At 39.9% G+C, this 23507-nt stretch overlaps 1 long non-coding RNA gene across 22 annotated transcripts in view; it reads right to left on the reverse strand.

The window, feature by feature from the left end:
- The window catches only part of LOC103161041, a 114913-nt gene that overhangs the window by 71948 nt on the left and 19458 nt on the right, over nt 1–23507 (reverse strand). For 20 of the 22 annotated variants that reach the window (XR_003481627.2, XR_003481636.2, XR_003481626.2 and 17 more), the window contains one exon: nt 19765–19880. This is a non-coding gene — a long non-coding RNA (uncharacterized LOC103161041). Of the gene's footprint in view, nt 1–385; nt 444–621; nt 836–19764; nt 19881–23507 lie in introns of all 22 variants that reach the window. The other 2 variants (XR_004768754.1, XR_004768752.1) reach the window with 2 other exon arrangements.

A 23507-nucleotide genomic window follows, 5' to 3' on the forward strand; every position in this document is an offset into this window, starting at 1 on the left:
AGGGTTTTAGTCTCCAGTGAATGAAATGGAGCTGGGAGGAGGGTCATCTGTAAGCAGGTCTGACTTTCTGAAGTGGAGAAGTGAGACATTGTAATGGAGGAGAGGAAAGACAGCGCGAACCCATCTACCTGAGTCCACGCCTGGTGTGGCCACGCAGAGTCCCTGGTATCAGAAGCTGACAGGAAGGAATCAGGATGAACAAGAAGTGGGGGAGGGATGAGAGAGTCACAGGAAGAGGAAAGCTGGATCCTCTCCAGGGATTGGTAGAGTCTCTCAGGAATGGAGTAACGTGGAAGGATATGCCCTACAAGTAGGCTCCACAGAGCTGGGGATAAGACTGGAAAGATTCTAATGGAAGACAGGAAGGAAGTGAAAAATCACTTACATGAGTTCCAGCCCAATGTGGACAGCCGGGGTCCCAAATACACAGTGTTTCCAGGCACCTTCAGCGGACATAATGAAAGTAAGGAAAAAAAAAAAAAAAACAGCTGGAGTTGCCAGGAAGTTCAGCAGAATCTACTGGCCTGAGCTGGGGTGGGAGGAGATGTTCCTACAAGCAGTATGCTATAGGGCCGGGCGTGAGGGAACGCATTGGAGGACAGGTGACTGAAAATCACCTACCCGAGTCCAGGTTCTGTGTGGCTCCTGTGGATCGCAGGCGGAAAGGATTTCTAGGTATTGGCAGCTGACACAATGGGATAGAAATGGGCTGGAAAGGGCAGCTGAGAGGGTCCACAGAAAGGAGGGGATTCGGGTCTGCTGTAAGGTTTTTACCGGATTTCCAGGGATTGGAGGTAGTCAGCAGACTGGCCTCTACAAGTGGTCTGCTGCAGAGCTGGGGATGAGAGTGGAAACGTTGTAATGAGGAGTGGAAGGAGAGTCTAGATCGCCTACCTGATTTCCAGCCTGGTGGCGAGACCAGATCCCCTGGAGAGTGTTTCTAGGTATAAGTTGCTGACAGGGAGGGCTGGGAGAGGAAAGCTTGTTCTCTGAAACGTTCATCAGAACCCACAGGGAACCGAGGTAGAGTGAGGATAGGTCAAAGCAAGCTCCACTACAGGGCTGAGGACCTGATTCGGTACTATATTCCTTTTTAAGTGTAATTTATTGATTCTTTTAAATTTTATTTTACATTCCAACCACAATTCTCCCTCTCACCCCTCCTGCTGTCCCCCTTTGCTTCCCCACCAGCACACTCCCAGTCTAATCCTCCTCTTGGGTAAGGGCTCTCATGAGGAGTCAACAAAGTCTGACACAATAGATTGAGGCAGGGCCAAGCCCCTCTCCCATGCATTAAGACGGAGCATGGCACCCCACCATAGGGAATGGGTTCCAACAAGCTAGCTCATGTACCAGGTTTGTATTGTGGTCCTGCTGCCAGGGGCCAGCTATATTCTTAATGATAGCAAGGGGCATTTAGTTTTAGACAGAAAATGCTGAACAACCAGAAAAAAATGCATTTCTGATTTTGTCTGACTATCTTTATAATGACTATAAATCAAGATTTTTTGTTGAAGTTTTAATTCATATGAACTGGTTACTAAACCAATAAAGCCATGTCCCCAAAAGAAGCTGCTAACCGTTGTTTGTATTATTATGGTTTTGTTGTTGTTGTTTTGAGACAGTTTTATTCTTCACCTAAGCTGGTTTGGAACTTATTCTGTAGGCCAGGCTAGCCTTGAACACATGCTAATCCTCTTGCCTTAGCCCTTCCAGTGATGGGATTGCAGGCCATCATGCCTGGCTCTCATTTGTGTTGTTGTTTTGACTTTTGCATATGAGGGTAGTATAAAAATTGGAGCAAAGACTTGAAGATGAAATAGCTTCATATATTTCAGTTATATATTTTAATAACTTATTTACAAAATGATGTGTGCATGGAATTATGATGCAACAGATAATTTAAATGGTAGTCTTCAAATAATTTCATGTGCAAATCTTCAAAAGTCATATGGGTAATCAGAGAAGACAATCTGTATTTTTACAAACTAAAGACACATAGCATAACTGGAATTTATCATTTGTTCTATGAGATGCTGGACTCACACAGAGTGTGGCCAGGAGAGAAGTCCCTCTGAAGAACATGAATTGTACGTCTGTGATTTGGGAAGCATGAATGAGCATGTGATAGCTAAATTTAGAGAGCTGATAGATTATCTGAAAGGGAAGAAAAGAAATCATAACTCCACCAGGGTAAATAAGGAGTGCTTCAGGAAAATCACTAGAGGGAATTAGGGATGCATTCAGGGAAGAGAGACTGGCATTAGTTTATGTGGTATCATTTCACGAAGCTGGTTTCTGATACATTCTTTTCTTCTTAAATAAGGACAATGGTAATGCAGGGTGATATCTGGGTAGAAACAGGAGAATTACTGAAGACTGTAAAATGCATATCTGAATACAGGCCACTTATTAAGGCATCTTTACAGGGTGAGCCTCAGAGACAGGAAGAAAGTAGGGATGAGCAGAGAGAAAGGACAGATGACGTCATGAACTGAACAACAACCTAATCTCCGGGGATGAAATTGCTCAGTAGGTCTGCCCTGGATTGAGAAGGGACTCACACTACACACACACACACACACACACACACACACACACACACAGAGAGAGAGAGAGAGAGAGAGAGAGAGAGAGAGAGAGAGAGAGAGAGAGAGAGAGACCAACCTTTGAGCAGGTTGCCCCAGGTTAACCACCCTACTGCAGTAAGAGGTATCTCTGATGATGGGGTAGAAACATTGAAGGCTTGAAGGCTGGGGACATTTTTCTTTTAAATCCATGTCTTGTAATTCAGGCTTTTATTTCTCTCACTATGAATTAAATAATACCAAATACTCACCTAAACTAAAATAACTATGTAATTAAAATAGATATTGACAAGTTTTTAATTTTAAATGTAAAACTATAGAAACACCAGTGATTTAACTAGTATTCTGGAAATTTTTACATAATACTACTTTTGCAGTGACAAACGTAGGTAAAAAAAACTTTCATGATGTTGGAAGTAAATCAAGGAGAGTTTGTTTCTTTAAGTCAAACTGTAGAAAATTAAGATACACTAACATGTGAGAACATGATACAGCCTTGAGTTATACTATAACATGCTCCCAGGTTTAACAGCTGAAACATGATGGAACCCAGCATAAGCAGCAACACCTGCCCAAAGAAAACAAAGACCTAACCTATCCAAGTCTACAGTTCTGGGAAAGCCCCTAGAAGTACTAACCTTGCTTTTTGGCTTCTGTGGTTCCACTTCTGGCTAACAGTTCTCGATAACTGAGGTGTGTCAACCCAGGATGTGGTTTTTGTGCTTAAAAACCCACTCTGAGAAAGGCTTGGGACTTCACTCAGTCCTGAATACCTAGTGTGGCCGCCAGTCGACTAATAAAGACTTTCTCTTGGCTTGAACCTGAGCCTGAGTAATCTCTAGTGGGTACCTCTCAACAACACAAGTTCTAACCCTGGGAAGATACAACACAGATAGCAAAACACAGGGGTGCTAGTGAGTCTGAGGGGATGTCCTCTGCTGCATTGGTATATGACGTGCTGTTCCCTGGCTTGCCCTCCACACTGTTGTTATGTTTCCCTTTCCACTTTTGAGATAAAAAGAGTTGAGCTGTACTCATTTTTTGATTACACTTGTGGCCATGTGATAAGTAATTGACTCTGGGATGCAATGACCTAGATATTAACAAGCAGGGATATTAAGCCAATCCTCAGTTATGTATGCTGTAGAAAGAATTATCCCTCTTCCAATTCTAACATGCATTATTATTTTAATCCTGAAAGCAGTATATCAAAGGCCCCATGGAAAATCTTTTGTTTCTTGATGTTTCACCCTTATCCTAAAAAGGTAGGTAGAAAACATATAGAATCTTAAGACCGATATTGATGAAAGCCCTTCCTTCTATTTTTTGAAATATAATAAACACCAGTATGGCAAAATTTCAATTTTCAAGTTGTACTGGTTAGTTGCTGGTCCCACCACACTCCCAACCCACAAGCTTGTCATCTGGGCAGAGAGAGCCTCAGCTTCAAATTAATGGTTGTTGTTGGAGGGCTCTGTCTACTGTGAACAGTGCTACCCTGCTGCAGGTGGCTATGGGGTCTTTAAAAATGTATGCTGAGCAAGCCATGGCATGCAAGCCATGGTTTCTGCTTCAGTTCCTGCCTCAAGATTCCTGTCTTGTGTTCCCTCAATGAAGGATTGTGACCTAGGCATTCTAAGATGAAATTCTTCCTTCCCAAGTATTTTTTTTGTCAGTGTTTTATCACAACAGTACAAAACAAAATAAGACACAAGTGTTTTTTCTCCCTAATGTATTCATTTAGATCTAAAATTTCTTTTTGATTTATATTAGAGGCTTACATAATATAGTAAGTATTCTAGACTATTATACAGGTTACATTCCATGAAAAGAAAAATAAATAATGTATATTTTTTCTGGTTAAAACATGTAGCGATTGGGATTTCAGTTGAAAATTTGAGGTCTTGGTTGGGGAAGGCATTGGGATACTGAAGGAAACAAGCACTCTTTGGAAAAATGTTTTGCTAAGAAAAAGATTTTTTTGTGTGTGTGTGTGTGTGTGTGTGTGTGTGTGTGTGTGTGTGTGTGTGTGTCCATGTGTAAAGAGGTGTGTGTAGGCATGCAGAGCCCGAGGAGAGCATTGAATACCCCCAGAGCTGGAGTTACAGGTATTTGCAGAAGTCCAGGTTGTTATGTGGATGCTAGAGTGTGAATTCTGATCTTCATCTGTTGCAAAGAGAAGTTTCCTTAATTAGGGGTGAGAACTACACTTATCAGTAGGCAAAATGACAAATATCTAGAATGTAGTTATGGGTTATCATCGTTTGGTAAAGTGGGAGTTGGTTATTCTTTTCCAAGATCTGTCACTTCACTAACCCTATGTAGTTGGCTGTGTTTCTAGCACTGGGCACGATTTCTTGTTGTGTAGGTCTTTAGTTCAGTTAGAGCTGATGGCTCTGTATGTGTGCCACTACTGTATCCTTATGGTGACTGTGCCATGATTGTTGTTGGTGTGTCTCATGGGCCTCATAGCTGGGTAGGACTGCTGGTTGCTTCCCTCCTTTGGAAATTTGTATGGTGCCTTCTGTTGCCTTAAAGCTTGCCCACAGAGAAGATGCTTCCAGATTAAGTCAGCTCAGGAACCTGTTGGACCTATGCCTTCAGCAATAAGGACTATTCTTCGACCTCTGGGAACAATAGCAATAGTCTGTAATGTGTTGCAGTCTCTTGGACAATCCTTCTCCTTCCACCTCTGGGAACCACCAGAGGGCAATAGCAATAGACTGTATTGTGTTGGAGTTTCTTGGACAATCCTTACCAACAACTTAAAAGAGGGCCTTCAGGAAGGATGGTGAGTTTTTGTTTATAGTCTTTGGCTCTTGGAGGAAGCATTGACATCCCATATTGGAAAATTTCATTTCAACTATATATGTGCATTTTACACTGATTTGCATGTATTGTGGGTACTTTAGGTAGATATCTAATAGTATGATTCTTTATAACTTTCCCATAATTCTCATTGTTATTTTAACCTCCTCTCTCCTGTATTTATTTCCCCCTCCTATTTAGAGCCCTGCTTTTCATTTTCCCCATCTTATCACTGGTACCCTACTATTTTACCCTCTATTCCCCCCACCATTTTAGCCCAGCAATGGTCCCCTTTCTTCACCTGGTTTCTGTGGTTATGTACTCACAGGGTATGTACTCATATTGGGAGATTTGGAGCTAGGAACCTTAGATGAGAGAGAGCATGTGACATTTGAAACCTGTTCAGTCATGCTCATTGCTGCTTTATTCTCAATAGTTAGGAAATGGAAACAGACCAGATGTACTGAAACTGATGAATGAATAGGAAAATGTGGTACATATACACTATAGAAAAAGAAAAATGAACTCATAAAATTTGCAGGTAGGCATAAGGAGCTAGAAAAATGTCATAGTGAGTGACATAGTCAAAATGCAGAGAGGGATGAATATTTTTAGCCTATTGTGATTGGGATTTTCCCATGATTTCTTCCTCAATATGTTTGTCTTTGATATGCCAGGGAGGCTACTGAATATTGTCAGTTAATTTTCTATCCTGGTGTCTTGTTGAATAAGCTTATCAGCTGTAAAATTATTTTTTTAGAAAACGGAATTTATCTTTTAAGTCCTAAAACTCTCCAATGTATCATCATAAAATGCACATACAAAACCCAGTAGTTAATTTGCTTTAAAGTGGAATGGATTTGGGGCAGTTTGAATTTTCTCTTAAAGCCCATCTTATCTGATGCAAAGAGAGACAGGTTTATTTAGGGATTTCTGTCTATGAACAGTTCTCATAGTGTATTTCTAGTGACAAAGGGCTAAAGCTTACATTTATTTTTATGTTTTAATTTTTGAAATTTAAATATTCATAGAAATTCTAACAAAGAAATGGTTGGAATAACTGCAAATATTTTATTAAAGGCTTTGCCTCTGAATTCTACCCATCACTATTCAACTGATGACTAACATGCATAGGAATTTATGGCTTAGAAAAATGTTCTAGTTGAATGATTCTGTAAAAGAAGCTGACCTTAAATTCTTTTCTGATTTCGCTCCATGTAATCTGAGACAGCATTACACTGAGGGATACCTGTTTTTAGAATGCTGTAGCTTTCCCACAAGCAGATGCTCTGCAAATACAGCCTGTCTATTATCAGACAAAGGTTATTAGCAGAATTATTATACAAAGAAAATTCAGCCTCACTGTCATCAAGAAAATGCTGTGGGTGGGAGTCTGGGGATATTTCATGAGTCCAATGCATAACTCATGAGGACCTGAGTTCTTATCACAAGGAAACATGTAAAAGCAAGTTGAGGTAGTACTTCATGCTTCCCTAGTACTGGGTGGGCCAAAGACAGGTAGATCTAGGGCTCTTAGTGTCCAGCTAATGGTAGACATGGTAAGCTCCAGGTTCAGTAAAAGACCTTCTCTTAAAGGTCTTAAAATAATGTGAAGAAGTGATTCAGGAAATCATTCCAATATCAACTTCTGATTTCTAAGATCTCAGAGATAAACACCTGCACACTCAGACTCACACCACACAAGCACATGTACACATGTACACACACACACACACACACACACACACACACACACACACACACACACACACGCACAGAGAGAGACAGAGACAGAGAGAGACAGAGAGACAGACAGACACAGAGAGAGAGACAGAGAGAGACAGACAGGCGCACGCGCGCGCGCGCGCGCGTACACACACACACACACACACATCACAGCACAGAGAGAGACAGAGAGACAGACAGACACAGAGAGAGAGACAGAGAGAGACAGACAGGCGCACGCGCGCGCGCGCGTACAACACACACACACACACACACACACAGAGAGAGAGAGAGAGAGAGAGAGAGAGAGAGAGAGAGAGAGAGAGAGAGAGACGCAGGAAGTATTGTGGCCAGCTAAGTAAGGGATGAGGAATGCTTTCCAGAGAGAAACACATAGCCAGCATCATGAAGGATAAATAACACTTCTCCAGCTGAAGAAGGCTGCCCATTCCCAGACAACTATAATGAACAATTAATTACTAACGTGATATGAACAGGAGTGAGCCAAAACTTTAGCGTGCTGTGTAGGAGAAATGTATTACATAGACGTGAGACAAAAATTTTCAAACTCAAAATTTGAAAGTAACTCAACATTGGCAAACTTTACTTTTCTCAAACTATATTAGGTACTTTGGTAAATAATTTGAACTTAAAATAATGCTTTATTTCAATAAAAGTAGATGCATTTTGCTTTTTTGGGTTCCTGTTGAGGACACTATAGTCCAATTCAAAGTTTGGGGGTTTGAAGTTTTTGCTTTTAATTCTGCTGCTAGTGAGACAGATATCTGGCAGAACTATCTGAAGCTTAGCTATACATTCTTGCAAGTTATATAACTTTAGTGCCTGTATTTATGTCTGAACTAATTGAGTTGAGTTAATTGAGCACCTTGGACATACAGGTTAATTAAACCATTCTGGAAATGTTTCCTTCATTGCTGAAGACATTGTTCTGCCCACTCTCCCCTCTTCAGAGTTTCATAGTCCCAGAAGAAACACCCTGGTGTTCTGGAAGGTGTACCTCTAATCTCTCAGCTTTTGATTGCTTTTCTTTCTTAATCTCCCTTTCTCTTTTTTCTTACACATTTAGTCTAAATTGACACACATTTCAGTTCCTTAGTATCTTATTTTTAGCCAACCTTAATTATTGCACATGCTCATAGGTATAGTGTGATATTTCGGCATGTGTGTTGCAGTGTGTAATAGTGAAGCCACAGTCATAGATGTTTGCATTTCTTATAGTTTGTACTTGAGTTGGTGGTTACTGTTCTGCTCTGGAAACATGCTGAGTACCTTCCAGTAGTGTGATCACTAGTCTGTTGTGGTAAAGGCTCTAGCTCGACTTCTCTGTGTTCATTAAGTTAAGCAGTTGTTGTCTTCAGCAATAGGTCTTACTATCACTTTGTGGAGAGCAATCAATAGCTTTGTCAATAATTATTTGGGGATTTCCCTGGTGCCCTTTTACCAACAACTCAATTAGATGTATACTATTCCTGCCACTGGAGGTATTACTTGGTGGCAAGAGAAGTCTAGCTGGGGCTCTGTCTCCCCACTATTTGATAATTCTGTTTATATTTCTTTCATGTATGCACATATTCTAAGAAGCTTCTACTACAGTAGGGGGAAGAGTGGAAGGAGAGGCCCCTGAAAGCAGGCTGATACAGGGTTGGGGTTGAGGTTGAAAAAACTTAATGGAAGACAGAAAAAAAAAAATGAGGATTGCCTAATTAATCCCCAGCCTGGCATGGCCCCTGGATTTCCAATTTCAGTTCAAGTTATTATTGGGGGGCATTTACATTCCTGTTAGATTTTTTTTCTTCTTGGTTGATTCAAGCTTCATGCTTCTTTCTTGATTTCTTCATCTGAGAGGTGTGATAGCTTAGTGCACTGCTATTTGGTTCTTTCCTAGTACCAATTTGTTCATCGATTCTTTGCAAATGTATTCTGAGCTGTTGAGACTGTAACTTTCTTCACCATCTGTTTCAGGGTTCCTTTATGTGACTTACTCATGGATGGGTCACTGGGCATGACTTGCTTTAATTTGAACTTATTTTGCAAAGTCTTTAGTTTTCTATTTTTTTTAAGGAGTAAGTTTGCTGGTTATAGTAATCTTCATTGGCAGTTATTTACCCTCATATTTTGAAATGTGTCTTTTTTCTTTTGCAATTTCCTGGCTTTTAGGGTTTCTCCTGAGAAGGCTGATATAATTCTGATGAATTCATATTTGTGATTTTGCATATTTCTCTTGAAGCTGTCTCTATTTGGTCTTTGATTCGTGCTCTTGGAGTTCTAAGTGCATGAGGTGAAGAGGTTCCTTTCTGGTCATGTCCATTTGTGGTAATGAATGTTTCCTGTACTCAGATGTTCATATTTCTCCCTGAATTTGAGGCAACGAACATCTAGGAAAGGGGACATAATGACCTCCATTCTAAAGTTGTTTATGCCCTTTGTCCCCATCAGTGAATTTCCATTTCTGTGGCTTTTTGTTCCAAGCGGTAAGTTTCCATTTCCCTAAAAGCTACCTTATTTCCCCTTCCTCTGTGTTGTGTCTCTCTGTCCTTGGTACATCTTTTCTCCCTGTTAATCCACAAAGGGTAACAGGAGGTTAGAGGCCCAATCATACTGAAGTCAACCAACAATCACTTCCTAACTGGTGCATCAATGCCAAGGTCCCCATTAAAGATGCTTTATTTATTTATTTTGGCTTGTGCATGAAGCAAGGTATCCAACCACAGTCATTTTCATGCTTGTGGACAGAGGCAGACACTCAATCCTTATATTAGAGGAAACACATGGTTAGGTCCAATAGGAAAATAAGGGGAGCCACCAGTGAGGGGAGATACTTGGACACCAATAAATCCCCTTATAGTCATTGGCGTTCCAGCTCTGGGACTGCTCTTCATGTATTTGAAGAGTATGTAAGGCCTCCCAGTAATCTTTACTTTCACTTAGCTCTGAGCTATTTTCCAGTCTTTTAATTTTTTAGTCAACAGAGCAAAGGAACCTGCCTGTCAGCTGGTATCACATTTTGGAAATCTTCTGATATATTTCTTTTATTGAGATCTTCATTGTCAAGATTTCATTTTTTTTGATAATATCTATTAGCTGCGTTTTCACCCACATTGTAGAATTTCTCATCTAAGTGTTGCACTGACTACTTCATTAACCTGCTCACTCAATGATCTTTAGTGTAGTGAGAGATCTAACTATGCACCTGTGGTGCTGACCACGCCCACTTGGGTACATGAGCATGTGGTATTTGGTCTGGGGTTTCAGACAGGCTTTCTCTCTCTTGGTTCCAGTTGGATCATGGAGAGCAACTGGGTGTTGATCCTCAGAGCTGGAGCTTATGGGTTTTCGGTTTCTCATGTAAGTGACTTTTCCCTAAATAAAATTAACCTATATTATCCTAGTCCCGTGTATCTTAATCTCTTCATCAATACTTTAGTCTATTAATCATTTTACAAATGTAATTTTGAAATCTTTCCCCAACATTCCAATCATCTCAAAATGGATTTGGCTGAGTTTTTTACTTTTCGCAGTGTGCTGTATTTTTTATTGTTGTTGTTTATGCATTGTGATTGGTCCATTTGTTCAGATTAATATCACTTCCAGTTTTACACTGGGTCTTTTTAATGGACAGTTTTCTTTAGAAGCCTCTTTCTCCACTACCATTAAGAGGAGAGAAAGTCAGCCACCATCACCGCTACCACAACCAGCAACAATTCAACAGCAAACTAGCTGTTCAAATGTAGTCAAAACCTACCGAGTTTTCTCTGACATTTTAATGCAAATACATATACCAGTATACTTACTTAGAGCTGCCATTGATGAAAGTTGTGGACCACAATAAACAATAAATACATTCTAAAACAGAGGAGGCTGTAGACCGTTAGTGAAGGAAAACAACAGGGCCTCCATAACCAGCTGCTTCCCAGGCCCACTTGTTCTGCCAGAACTGGCTAGTACCAGGGTCTTGTTGATAGCCTCCTCTGGTGAAAACTGTAAGATATCATTTAATGCAGACAGCAAATGCATCCTATGTCTGGGTAATAGTAATAACATCTTTCGATGTAACAGCAAACACCCCCAGGGTCTGGGTAATGTCGATAGCACGGTTTTATATAAATAATATAAGACCACCTGCCTTGAGGATCACATCTTGCTTTGCAACCCGAGGAAAAATGTTCTGTAGCAAAAACTGGCAAGGAAAATGATATGACTGAGGACTTGACAAGAAAAAAGAAAGAATAAACTGTCTCCTGAATGATCTGTGTCCTTATAAACACTAGAGGTCCAACTCTGATAAGCCTGCTCTCTCTCACCCCTCAAGAAGGTGTATGCCCAGCTGTCTCCTCAGAACACTGCTTGTGTAGCACCCTCACAAGTCTGCTTCCATATTCTCTATGATCAGATAAACTCTCCTAGAGCTTCCCTGCCTTGTCAGGTACCGAATTATTTTTTAGTGATATCAAGGACTGACTTGACCCCCTAAGATCACTTTGGTATCACCAGGAAGAATAGAAAAGACGTATGATCCTTAGAGGATACATTAGGAATTTTTAAATGATGAAGGTAAAATTAGCAAGTGACCAAAGGAGAGTGGCTGGGGAAAGGCAAGCCAGGAGAGAGGATGTCTGACGTGTGGTGGTGTGGGCGGGGGAGACGTAAGGGAGAGATGTCCCATCCCCACCTCCAGCCTTGCCACCCGTGGCAGTGGAAGAGCTGGCCCAGGGCTTGTAAGAGCAGCAGAGCTCTTCCTTTTCCTCACCAGCTGCGTCACTCAGAGAGTGGACCCTGTACTATACCTGGGCAACACAGTAGAGCTGAGCCTGAAGGTGTAGGTGTCCAAGAGCCGACCCTGAGGATAGGAGAACGGGCCCCGCCCCCTGCTCATCGCTGCAAGAGGTGAACTCCCAGGGCCAATGCCGGAGAGTTCATCGTGGTCATGAGAATAGGGGAGAGCTGGCAGGCTGACCAACCCTGCTGCTACCCAGGTCCAGAGCTAGGGTTATGAGTTGGCTCACCCCAACATCCACCCCATCTGTGATCTGCTGGAGCACGTGAAGGGGCCAGTCTTGCAGACCCAAAGCTGCAGGATCTTCACGACACAAGGCAACAAGGATATCCAAGAGGAGTCCCAGTGAGGGCCCAATATTGATGATGTAGCAGAAGCCAGAGGCCTTGAACCAGACCAGTGACCCATTGCATGAAAGCAAAGATACATGGCTCAAAGGGTAAGCTGTGACTCACTGCGCCTCACTACAGCTTCCATGATGAGATCTTCCTTCCTTCTTTCCTTTCTTTCTACCTTCCTTCCTTCCTTCCTTCCTTCCGTTCTTCCTTCCTTTTTTTCTTAAGTTTTATTTTGATTTGGGGTGGAAGTTGCAAGGGCAGAGGGCAGATAGATATAAAGGGACAGGAAGATGAATTGGGTCGAGATGCATGATGTGAAAGACACAAAGAATAAATAAAAAGGAAGTAAAAAATAAATAAAAAAGACAGCTGAGAGGAGTAACCATACATGGATGAAGTTAGGAAAAGTAGTGAGGTACCACAGGAACACATTTCTTTACTGACTTTGTTGTTGTTGTTGTTGTTTGGATGACACATCAATTGATGAAAGGTGTGTGCCTAAGTCCTTATTGTTATGCTGAAGTTTGTCTCTCCTTCCACGATAATCATGTTTTCTTTCTGTGATTGGCTGCCCTTGTGTGTGACACATTAATACTTAAAATAGTTGTTTCCTCCTCTTGATTTGGTCCCATTATCTTTATACAGAGGCTTTTTATTGCCTCACCATACAGTTTTTAACTTCGAGTTAGAGCAGGTCATTCTTATTGGACTTTCTTTGGACAGTCAGCCCCCAAATAATGACACAGAGACTTATTATTAATTATGAAAGCTTAGCCTTAGCTTAGGCTTATTCCCAACTAGCTCTTATAACTTAAATAAACCCATTTGTATTAATCTATGTTCTTCCACATGGATCCTCTATTCTGCACATCTGACTCCTTCTGTGTCTGGCTGGTGAAATCCGAGTCTCTTCTTCCCAGACTTCCTCTCTCTCTCCAGAAGTCCTGCCTATCTTCTCCTGCCCAGCCACTGGCCATTCAGCTCTTTATTAAACCAATTAGGTGCCTTAGGCAGGTGAGGCAAAATATAGACACATCTTCATGCAGTGTAAACAACATCGAGTATCTTCCAACATCGAGTCTCACAGTTGAAAGATGTAAGCAACCCCTGCTTTCCTTCTGTTTTCATTTGCAGTGGTGCCTTTTTCTTGGCTGTACTTTCTCTCACCTTGATCTTGCACTTTTTCTGTGGGATTCAGTGCTCTTGGCATTTGCAACCCTGTCTCAATAATCAACTGTGACTCCCACAGAGCCCCAGTGTTCATCAATGATCCAGCACAATAGCCTAGTATTGACATTGTGCATTTATATCCTGGCACGGGCTCTGACTGTCACATTCACATGGCTTCTTATGTGAGTTCAGAGGCCACAAAACTCTGAACATTTTTAAAGTTTCAATATCTAATTTCTTTGATCTTCCTTTAAAAATTTGAGGCCATCCTCCTGCTTGCTTCAGTTAAAAGTGTTGCCATAGGTAGCTGTGAGGCCAAACAATGGGCAGTGTTTTTCTTCTCTAACTCTTCTGGAGGCAGTGGCTTCCTGTCTGAGCAAAACATGAGTTGGTCCCACTAATGACAAATCCTGTGGATGGTATTTCTCATCAAGTCTCCAGATGGCCAAATAGTAATAATTTTCTAGGGGGCACAATACTTTTGGAGGCCATGCGGCTGGTGCTCCCAAATGATTGCTGTTACTCTATTTCCCACAACTGTCACATGCTGCTGCTATTTGAGTTGTGTTGAGTTAGTAAGAGCTAGCCAGAAGTGATGGGTGTAGTGCAATTTCAAACTCTACAAATCTTATACTATGGAGATTAATGCACTTGCCTTGAATAAGCACTCCTGGGATTGTCATGAGCCCTTGGTTAGCTTAGACACTTCAGAGAGAAGGAGATTTTAATATATAATTAAAAAAAGTGTTCTTGTTTTTATGATGGAGCCCACCTTTTAAACCAGATTTTAAAAATCAACATGCGTGATTTCTCTGTGGCATATCCACAATACTTTGTTTTTGTTGTTCCTCCTTCTGACTCTCCTCCCTACTGACTGTTCCTCCTCCCAATAACCATCCTTCTGGTTCCATATTACCTGCTTTGTGTGTGTGTGTGTGTGTGTGTGTGTGTGTGTGTGTGTGTGTGTGTTGCATAGGTGGATGTATGTATTGAAACTAGGAAGGGGACCAGGAGAGGGGGAAAGGAAATCTCAAGGGGGTGGGTAAGAAAAAACAGAGCTGTCATTCTGGATGCACTTCTTTTAACATAGTTTTATTTTTTTTTAAACAACTGTATATTCAGTTCTGTATAGAGTCTCTGAATACTTATTTTCTATTAAATTAAATTGTCTTGTGCTATAAAACTTCATAATGAAAATACAAATTGATCCTATCATATCAAAGAAAGTGATGTAGTCTGAAGAGAATAAGTCGAGGTCTATTTTGATTTTTCTAGATTTGTTATTTTGTAAATAATTGTGTGCTTCCCATACTCTGTGAGAACAGTGAAATTGTGCAATATTTTTCCACTATCCGTTTGATGTCTGAAATGTGTCTGCTGAGTTTATAACTTTTTCTGATATCTAGACAGTGTCAAGCACAAAGGATGAGGTGAAGAGGAGTTCACCAAATGCATATGAAAGCTATACATGTTAAATGGATGAAAGACAGGGAAAGAGAAGAGCTGTGGAAGACAGGGAAGAGAAGAGCTGTGGAAGACAGGGAAGAGAACTGTGGAAGACAGGGAAGAGAAGAGCTGTGGGTCTGACACCCGAGTCCTAAAACAGCAGCAGAAAGATGCTCAGCCAGTCATGTGCTTAATTAAGTCTGTATCTACATAATGAATTTTGAAGTGCATGTTGTCATGTTAGCCAAGGCAATTATTTGGCCTGTGAGATTTCTTCGGTGGTAGCAGGTGCAGCGCAACTGAGGAGACACAATGTTACCTTTTAACCTCTCTGGCTTGACTGCAAAGTTATTTTTAGGCTAAAAATGAATTATATAATTTCTATTTGGCCACAAATGAGGGGGCCACCAACAATGGACAGAAGATAATTCTGTTTGGTTTTATGTCACAGAGAGGAGTTGTGCAGTCTATGCTGGCAAATCCTGAGGACATCAGATGAGTCACCATGTCTTTATTTCACTTTATTTAATCCAATGAGAAGTCTCAAGTCACTGTAGCCACCAACATCTGGAGACTATCTCTTCCTGCAATACCGATGGCCTTCTTGCTGGCCTGTGAGTCAGCTAGGCAATCTTCACTATCCTTTCTATCTGCCTTTACGAATCCCACAGTCTCCTCCCCAGCACTGTAGCGCACCACTGGAAAAAGACAGCATCTTCAAACAATGGTGCTGGAAAAACCGGATGTCTGCATGTAGAAGAACCAAAATAGGACCAATACTTATTTTCCTGTACAAAATCCAACTCCAGATGGATCAAGGACCCCACCATAAGACCAGATACACTGAATCTGCTAAAAGAGAAAGTGGAAAAAATCCTTGAATATATTGGTACCTATGAACTCATAGATCAGCGCCTTGCTCGGCCATCTCAGAGAAGATTCCCCCTGCAGCGACTCAGTACTGGACAATGTGTAGAGAGTGAGAGACTTTGGAACACTCAGTCCTAAGTGGGTGTCTCCATTAAACTTCTCCCCTCATGTCACAGATAACTTTGCTGAAGAGGAGGCAAAATGATTTTAAGAGTTAGTGGTGATGGAAGGTAACAGGGAAACAATGCCTTCTAGACACAACGAGATTGATGCACAGATGAATTCCCAGAGACTGTGGTAGCATGTATGGGGCCTTCACAGGTCTAAGTCATCTGGGATCCAAGTGTTGCGAGGGCAAGTAAACACAAGTTCCAATCCCTAACCTGGAAGCTATCTCCTATCGACAAGTACTCACAAATGAAAAATCAGCTTTCTCTAGTGGCATCTCACTAGGCCTACAAACCACACTTAAGGGCAGGCCCCACGCCAGCAGTAGATGACCAACCAACACAGAGTGAACTCAATGGTATTTTTGGAGGGTTGTTTTTGTCATAATGTTTTGTTTTTTCCTTATAAATATCTTGGTTTCTTTTGTGTTTTTATGGGTTTTCAGTGTGTGTCTCAGTATCTGTAGTTGTTTATTGTGTATTTTTTGGTCTGTTTTCTTCTATTTATTTGTTTTGTTCTATCTTGCTTCGTTTTATTTGATCTTATTTTATTATGGTTGTTGTTTTAGTCTTTTTGTATTCCAATGAGAGAGAGAGAGAGAGTAAGAGTGTGAATTGCAGTGGGTGAGGAAGTGGGGAGGATCTGGATGAGTTGCGGGTGGGAAGCCATAATTGGAGTATACTGTATGGAAAAGAAAATCTATTTTCAGTGAAAAAAAAGTCTTAAGTCTTTTTGTGTTTCCATGTGCTTTTCAGAGGAATGAGGAATACTTTTTTATAATGGCATCTTTAATACTATTCAATGCCAGTTTTGCACACAGTTATCATTTTGTAGCTGTTTCTGAATTAGTCGGGAATGTGTGAGCATAAACACACTGATTACACTTCATTAAGGCATCATTGCTGAGTTATTTTCTCCCATCGTTTATAAGGATTGTGAATGTACCTATTTCCCTTCCTCTTTTTCACGCTGGTTTTTAAAGGTAGCATCTTTTATAACTGCTATCCTTAAAAACTACCTGCCTCTTGGGACTTGTAATCTATTGTAAATAAAGGTAATACCCAGAGATGAAAGCAGTTATGCCATTCAAGAAGGAGGTATGTATTTAGGCCATCCATTGACATGGGAGAAGAATCCAAGTGTAGTCTTCCTTTCTTCCTTTCTTTCTTTCTTTCTTTCTTTCTTTCTTTCTTTCTTTCTTTCTTTCTCTCTTTTTTTCTTCCTTTCTTTCTTTTCTCTCTCTCTCTCTCTTTCTCTCTCTCTTTTTCTTCCTTTCTTTCCCTTTCTTACAGGGGTCTCGTACAGTCCCAGGTGCCCTTAAAATCAATATGCAGCTGTTTATAATAGCCAATATATGGATATACCCTAATGTCCATTGAGAGGAAAATGGATAAAGAAAACATGACATTACTACATAGTAGAATATTATTCAACTTGGTCAATAATGGTAGTCTACCCTCTGCAATGACATACATGAGCCTGTGATATAATTCATTTAAAAAAGCAAAAGCCACTTTTTGAAGACATGCAAAACTCCATTTGTGTGGAGCAATGGAATTCACAGAAGCAGAGAATAGATGATAGTTTTCAAGGACCACAAAGGTAGGAAAATGGGGAGTTGATGTTCTATGTTTCAATATTCACTTATACAAGACAGATGAATTTTAGAGATCTGCTATACAATGAGGCAGTGATAATTAGGAAGAGATATGAATTTAAAATTTCAAAGGAGTTGTCTTAGTTAGGGTTTCTATTTCTATGAAGAGACACCATGACCACAGCAACTCATATAAAGGGAAACATTTAATCAGGGTGGCTCTACATTTCAGAGGTTCAGTTCATTATCATCAGAATAGGACATGGTGGTGTGCAGGCAGACATGGTAGCTGAGAGTCCTACATTTTGCAGGCAACAGGAAGCAGTCTGTCTCACTGAGTGTGGCTGGAGCATACATGAGACTTCAAAGCCTGCCTTCACAACGACACACTTCCTCCAACAAGGTCACACCTATTCCAACAAGGCCATGCCTCCTAAGAGCCACTCCCTTTAGGGGTCATTTTCTTTCAAACCACCACAGGAGTGTATGTCATTTAAGGGTTTTAATACCCACTACACAAATAAAAAAATGTAAATATTGGGAAATGACAGATGTTGTTGTAGTTTGAATCTGAAATGATCCCAGATAGGCACATATGTTTAAACATTTGGTATTAGCTGGCGGTGCTCCGTGAAGGGCTTGTGGGGACCCTAAGAAGAGGCCTCACTAGCAGAAGTGAGTTGCTGGGGCGAGGAGGTAATGTCTGTAGGTAATATCTTCTTATTCTGGAGCAAGCTCTCTGTTTCCTGATCCACCAAGAAGTAAAAGAGCTTCTTGCCATTATTAGTGGAGCCACTCCAGTATCAAGCATTTTCTATACACGCTAAGCTGTGTCTAGGGGAAGCCTTTCCTCCCTTACACTTCCGTCCAGTGTTTTATCATGATGAGAAAATTACTTGAGACTGGTGTGCTTGTTCCCCTGAATGTAGACGTGGTATCATGGTGACTCCATAAGTCCAGATACATCAGATAACATACATTAAACGTGTGTGTCTAAAGCATAACCACATCTAAGTGAAGCTGATAAAAATTGGGCAGTCGAGCTGGCTCAGGAGATAAAGAGTTGTCCCCTGACTTCCATATGTGTGTCAGAATATAGGTGCACGCACACTATATATGAAGCTATAAAATTGTCTATAAGACATATTTTAAAATACATGGAAGCATACACATGTAGCATTTAGACGTGTGCTTATTTGTGGTAAGAAAAGAAGTGGAAGATAAAGCAGAAATTGGGGTGGCGGTTACTACTGGGAGACGAGGGGTCAAAAAGAATTAGGAAGAGAGCACATGTGATTCAAAGACACTGTCATGCTCTACTTCCTAAACTGAGCTGTAAATATACAGTGATGACAGTTGCTAGTGCTATTGACATCTTATTTTTTTTTACATTACATCCAAATATAGAAAAGCTCTTCCATAAACAATGAACACCAGACAGTCATATAGGAAGCAGGCTTTGTATTCCATTCAAGCATGTTTATAATCCGGCAATTGCCATGTTTGTTTCACTGAACACGGAGATTAAAGCAAGGCACACACATGTTGAATACCAGTAGCTCAAGTGACACCTTGTAGCTTGTCATGTGGGATTCTAACTCGTCTATGCCACTGCATCTGCTGTCATAAAATACTGAAGTGATTTTTCTCTGAAAGGCGTTATTACTCGTGAAAAATGAACATTTTATGAAGTAATAGTCGAGACACCTTTATTTCTCAATGGTATCGAAAACAACCCAGGGAAGTTGCTAGACTTATGTAATGGCAATTGATACAAGCTTGTGCTTTTGTTTCTGTTAAGGACATGTGTTCAGGAAAGCTTGAAAGAGAATACTGCTTCCTCCGCCTCACACACTCACCCTATTCCCATGTCAGAGACAGATCCTGTGTTCCCAGGCAAGTTTAAATTAAACACATCAATCATCCTAAGGCTCAAGAATTACCTAATGCTGTGATAAACGACTCTTGGATTTAGCCTCTTAGGGCTTGCTGTTTGGAGATTTGGTACCCATGTGCATTTATGTATTGGATTTAGGAGGTCTGATGCAGAAAGGGAACAGATACGCATCGCATCTATGCTTTATCAAACCATCTCCAGAGGGGCCTGGCATGGTGTTTGGTATTGTCATTCTCAGGATTATTTCCAAAATGCTTAATGGCATTTTCTTGGAAGAAGGTTAAGTTAAACATCACCAAAATAAAACACAAAAACAAAACAAAACAAACAAACAAACAAACAAAAAACAAAAGAACACAAACCTGAGTACTAAGATCCACTCATAAAGCAAAGGTCAGAAGGTTTAAAGCCAAAGTAGTGAGTTGGTAGAATCGCCCTGAAATAGAGCTCATGGGTGATTTTCTGATCTGCAAACATCCTAAAAAACAGAAAAGATAACAGTGGATATCATTAAGAATTTAAGGAAATAAAAGGATGTATTTATTTAGATGTAGAGAGAATTCAGGTATAGACATCCTAGGCTGGTCCACTGCTAAACCATCAAGCCATAGCTTTTTGTTTGTTTTGTTTCTAAATAAGGAATAGGGGATTATCTATCTATCTACCAAGCTATCCATCATTAGCATCTTCATTTATATTTAAATGAGTATACTAAAGACTGAGTAAAGCACAAAGGTGCCATTTGAAGTCATGCAGAAAGGAATCAAAGTGATTTTTAGAATTACAGTGAATGTGGTAATTATATGTCTTCTGCAATCATACTGGTTCAGCTTGCATACACAGCTAAACAAAGGGTGCTGGGAATTCACTGAAATGAATAGCTTGGAATTCATACCCCAATCTCTACGAAGGCATGGGACATCTGAACATGTCTTTTTCATCTATTTGCTGTTTGTGGGGAAGAATTAATATATAATTTTCTTTATCACTGTCAGTCATGCTTTGTCTAGAACAGAAAACAAAAGTACGCCAGACAGCCACCTAGGAAAATGGTGGGCTGCTTTAATGAGGAGAGAAAGGGGAGAGAAAGCCCACGAAAGAAGCTTTGGACGTAGGTGTTGAATACAATTATTTTGTAAACGTTTGGAATAGTTCCCAGTTTGGTTAATGAGGTAGCCATTTGCTTGACTGAATGGTCTTTGAAAAACCTTCTGTTCTGTAAAAGATATTTCCTCGTCGCTGCCAGCTTATTTCTATCACTGAGGCTATTTGGCGACAATGAACCTGGTCTGGATGGCTGGAAGGATACTGCTTCTTTAATCATCTAAATTGATTTTCTTAACTTTCTCATCAATCTTTATAAAAGACAGACACAACAGAGGACTGGAGGCTGTTCCTCGCAAGAATTCTCTTTTTATTGTACTGTAAACATTTTCCAATCAGCATTTTAATAATATTTAGACTTTTATCAGTCATCCTTTTAACCAAACACATGAGCTGCCAAGACTCAGAGCCAGCATCTTCCACCTGGCCTGATTTAAAATCTTTTCACTTGCAGACTGTTGTCTTGCCTGCCTCCAGTAATTTTTCAAAACTGCCGTTAAATCATCATGTTGACCCATGCTTTAACCTTGCCACCTGCTTCCTTCACACTGTATCATCGCTTTCCAAATGCTCTACGAATTTGGACCATGATTCTACTTTAAATCTCTCCATTGTAAAGTAAAAAAAAAAAAAAAGTGTGTCCATGGTTCTTTCTAGCTCCTTGTTATTTGTGTTCAGTTACCTCACCAAATGTCCAGCTTTGCTCTTGGACTGTTACTTCTCCAGACTGCCGAGATAGTTTGCTTCCTTTCATTTTTACACCCTATCTTAATACTTGTAGATGCTTCCCCCATCTTCCTAAAATTAAGTTACTTTCTGGAATACAACTTTTATGGACTTTTGAAACAAGTATCATTATTAGTAAGTGTGCATAGCAACATTATTTTATTTATATTTATCTATCAAGAATAGATTTCTTTGTCCATGAATTGCCTTACTAAGTTTACAGTTCAATCTAATCATTACTTTGCCTCCCATACTGATACTGCCCTATAATTCTGAGGTTCTAAAGCCTAAAATGAGTGCTTATTTGAAAATGATGAGACAGATGAAAATGTTTTATAAATTGATTGAAAATATAAATGTTAGAATGTAGGAGATGATTTGAATTATTTTCCACAGAGAAATGTAAATTGGTACACTTATTCTCCAAACCTTTGACATTTCTTCAGTAAATGGTGTCTTATATCTCAGTAATTTGATTTCCAGTTACATCCTTAGGTAAAATAAAAACATATCTACTGTAAAACTTACACATGAATGTTCATACAATATTGTTAATAGTAGAGCTAACTCAAATATTCATTAACTGGTGAGTAAATAAAAATGTTGTGTTCATAAACACAATACTGTACTGATTCTTTTTTCCATTTTAAATTAGTTGACTTATTTCTGTTTATGTTACTCAGTTTTTGGATTTATACATTTCAATATTCTGATTTATTATGATACTTGTAAATATTTTCTCTAGTTTCCTTGTGATTAGAATAATTCACTATATAAATGTCTCAGTGACTATTTTATTTAGATGCACTATGCCCAAGGCAACTCCTAGAAAACAAAGCATTTAATTGTGGGTTAGCTTACGGTTTCATCATGGTAGGGAGCATGACAATAGGTATGTCACTAGGAAAGCAGTTAAGAGCTATAGGCAGAGATTTATAGGCAGAGAGAGCCTGCACCTGCTGGGCGTTTGAAACCTCACAACCCATGTACAGTGAAACACTTCCTCCAATGAGGTTGTACCTCCCAATTTTTCAAACAGTTCCTCTCTCTGCTGATGAAGTATTCAAATATATGAGCTCTTGGGGGGCATTCTTATTCAAACCCATCATGATAAATGAATTAAAAGTCAAAAAACACATGACTGTTGCTGGATTTTTTGTGTTCCACCAGGTCACACTGCTTCAGCCCCGTATGAACACACAGAGACAGTATATTAATTATTAAATGTTGGTTGATGACTAGGGCTTCTTATTGGATAGCTCTCTCTTAATTATTAATCCTTACTAATCTATGTATTTCTACATGGCCTTATCTGACTGGAGAATGCCTGGTGCCTCCTATCCTCCTGGTTTCCACATGGCAACTCTTTCTTGCCTTCTCAGAATTCTCCTCGTCTCCTCGCCTCGCCTATCTTCTTGCCTCTATTGGCCAAACAGAGTTTTATTCTTCAACCAATAAGAGAAACATGTACAGACCATCACATGACCATCTTACTAAGTGCAGAAAATGTCCTTGACAAAATACAGCACCCCTTCAACATAATAAAGACAGTTTATAGCATCATCATCAACTTCAATAAAGAGAAACTCAAAGCAATTCCACTAAAATCAGTAACAAGTCAAGGTTGTCTACTCTCTTCATACCTGTTTAATATAGACTTGAAGTATTGGTTAGGGAAATTTGACAACTGAAGGAGATCAAGGGGGTACAAATTGGAAAGAGAGAAATCAAATTATCTTTATTTGCAGATGACCTGATAGTATAAATAAGAGATCCTAAAAATTCTACCAGGACACTCTTACAGCTGATAAACACTTTCAGCAGAGTAGCTAGATACAAAATTAACTCACAAAAGTCAGGAGCCTTCCTTTATACAAATGATAAACAGACTGAGAAAGAAATCAGGGAAACAACACCTTTCACAATAGCCACAAAGAGTGTAAAATATCTTGGGGTAAATCTAACCAAGTGAGTAAAAGAATTGTATGTCAAAAGTTTCAAGTCATCGAAGGAAAAAATTGAAGAAGATATTAGAAGATGTAAAGATCTCCTCCAATGCTCATGGGTTAATATAGTAATAGTCTAATATTATAGGATTAATGTAGTAAAAATGGCCATTCTTCCAAAAACAATCTACAAACTCAATGCAAGCCTATCCAAATTTCAACACGATTTTTCACAGATCTTGAAAGGGCAATTCTTAGCTTTTTATGGAAACACAAAAATCCTAGAATTCCTAAAACAATCCTGAATAACAAGACAAATCACCATACCT

This window comes from Cricetulus griseus, chromosome 2 (assembly GCF_003668045.3).
Source record: "Cricetulus griseus strain 17A/GY chromosome 2, alternate assembly CriGri-PICRH-1.0, whole genome shotgun sequence".
NCBI classification, from domain to species: Eukaryota; Metazoa; Chordata; class Mammalia; order Rodentia; family Cricetidae; genus Cricetulus; species Cricetulus griseus.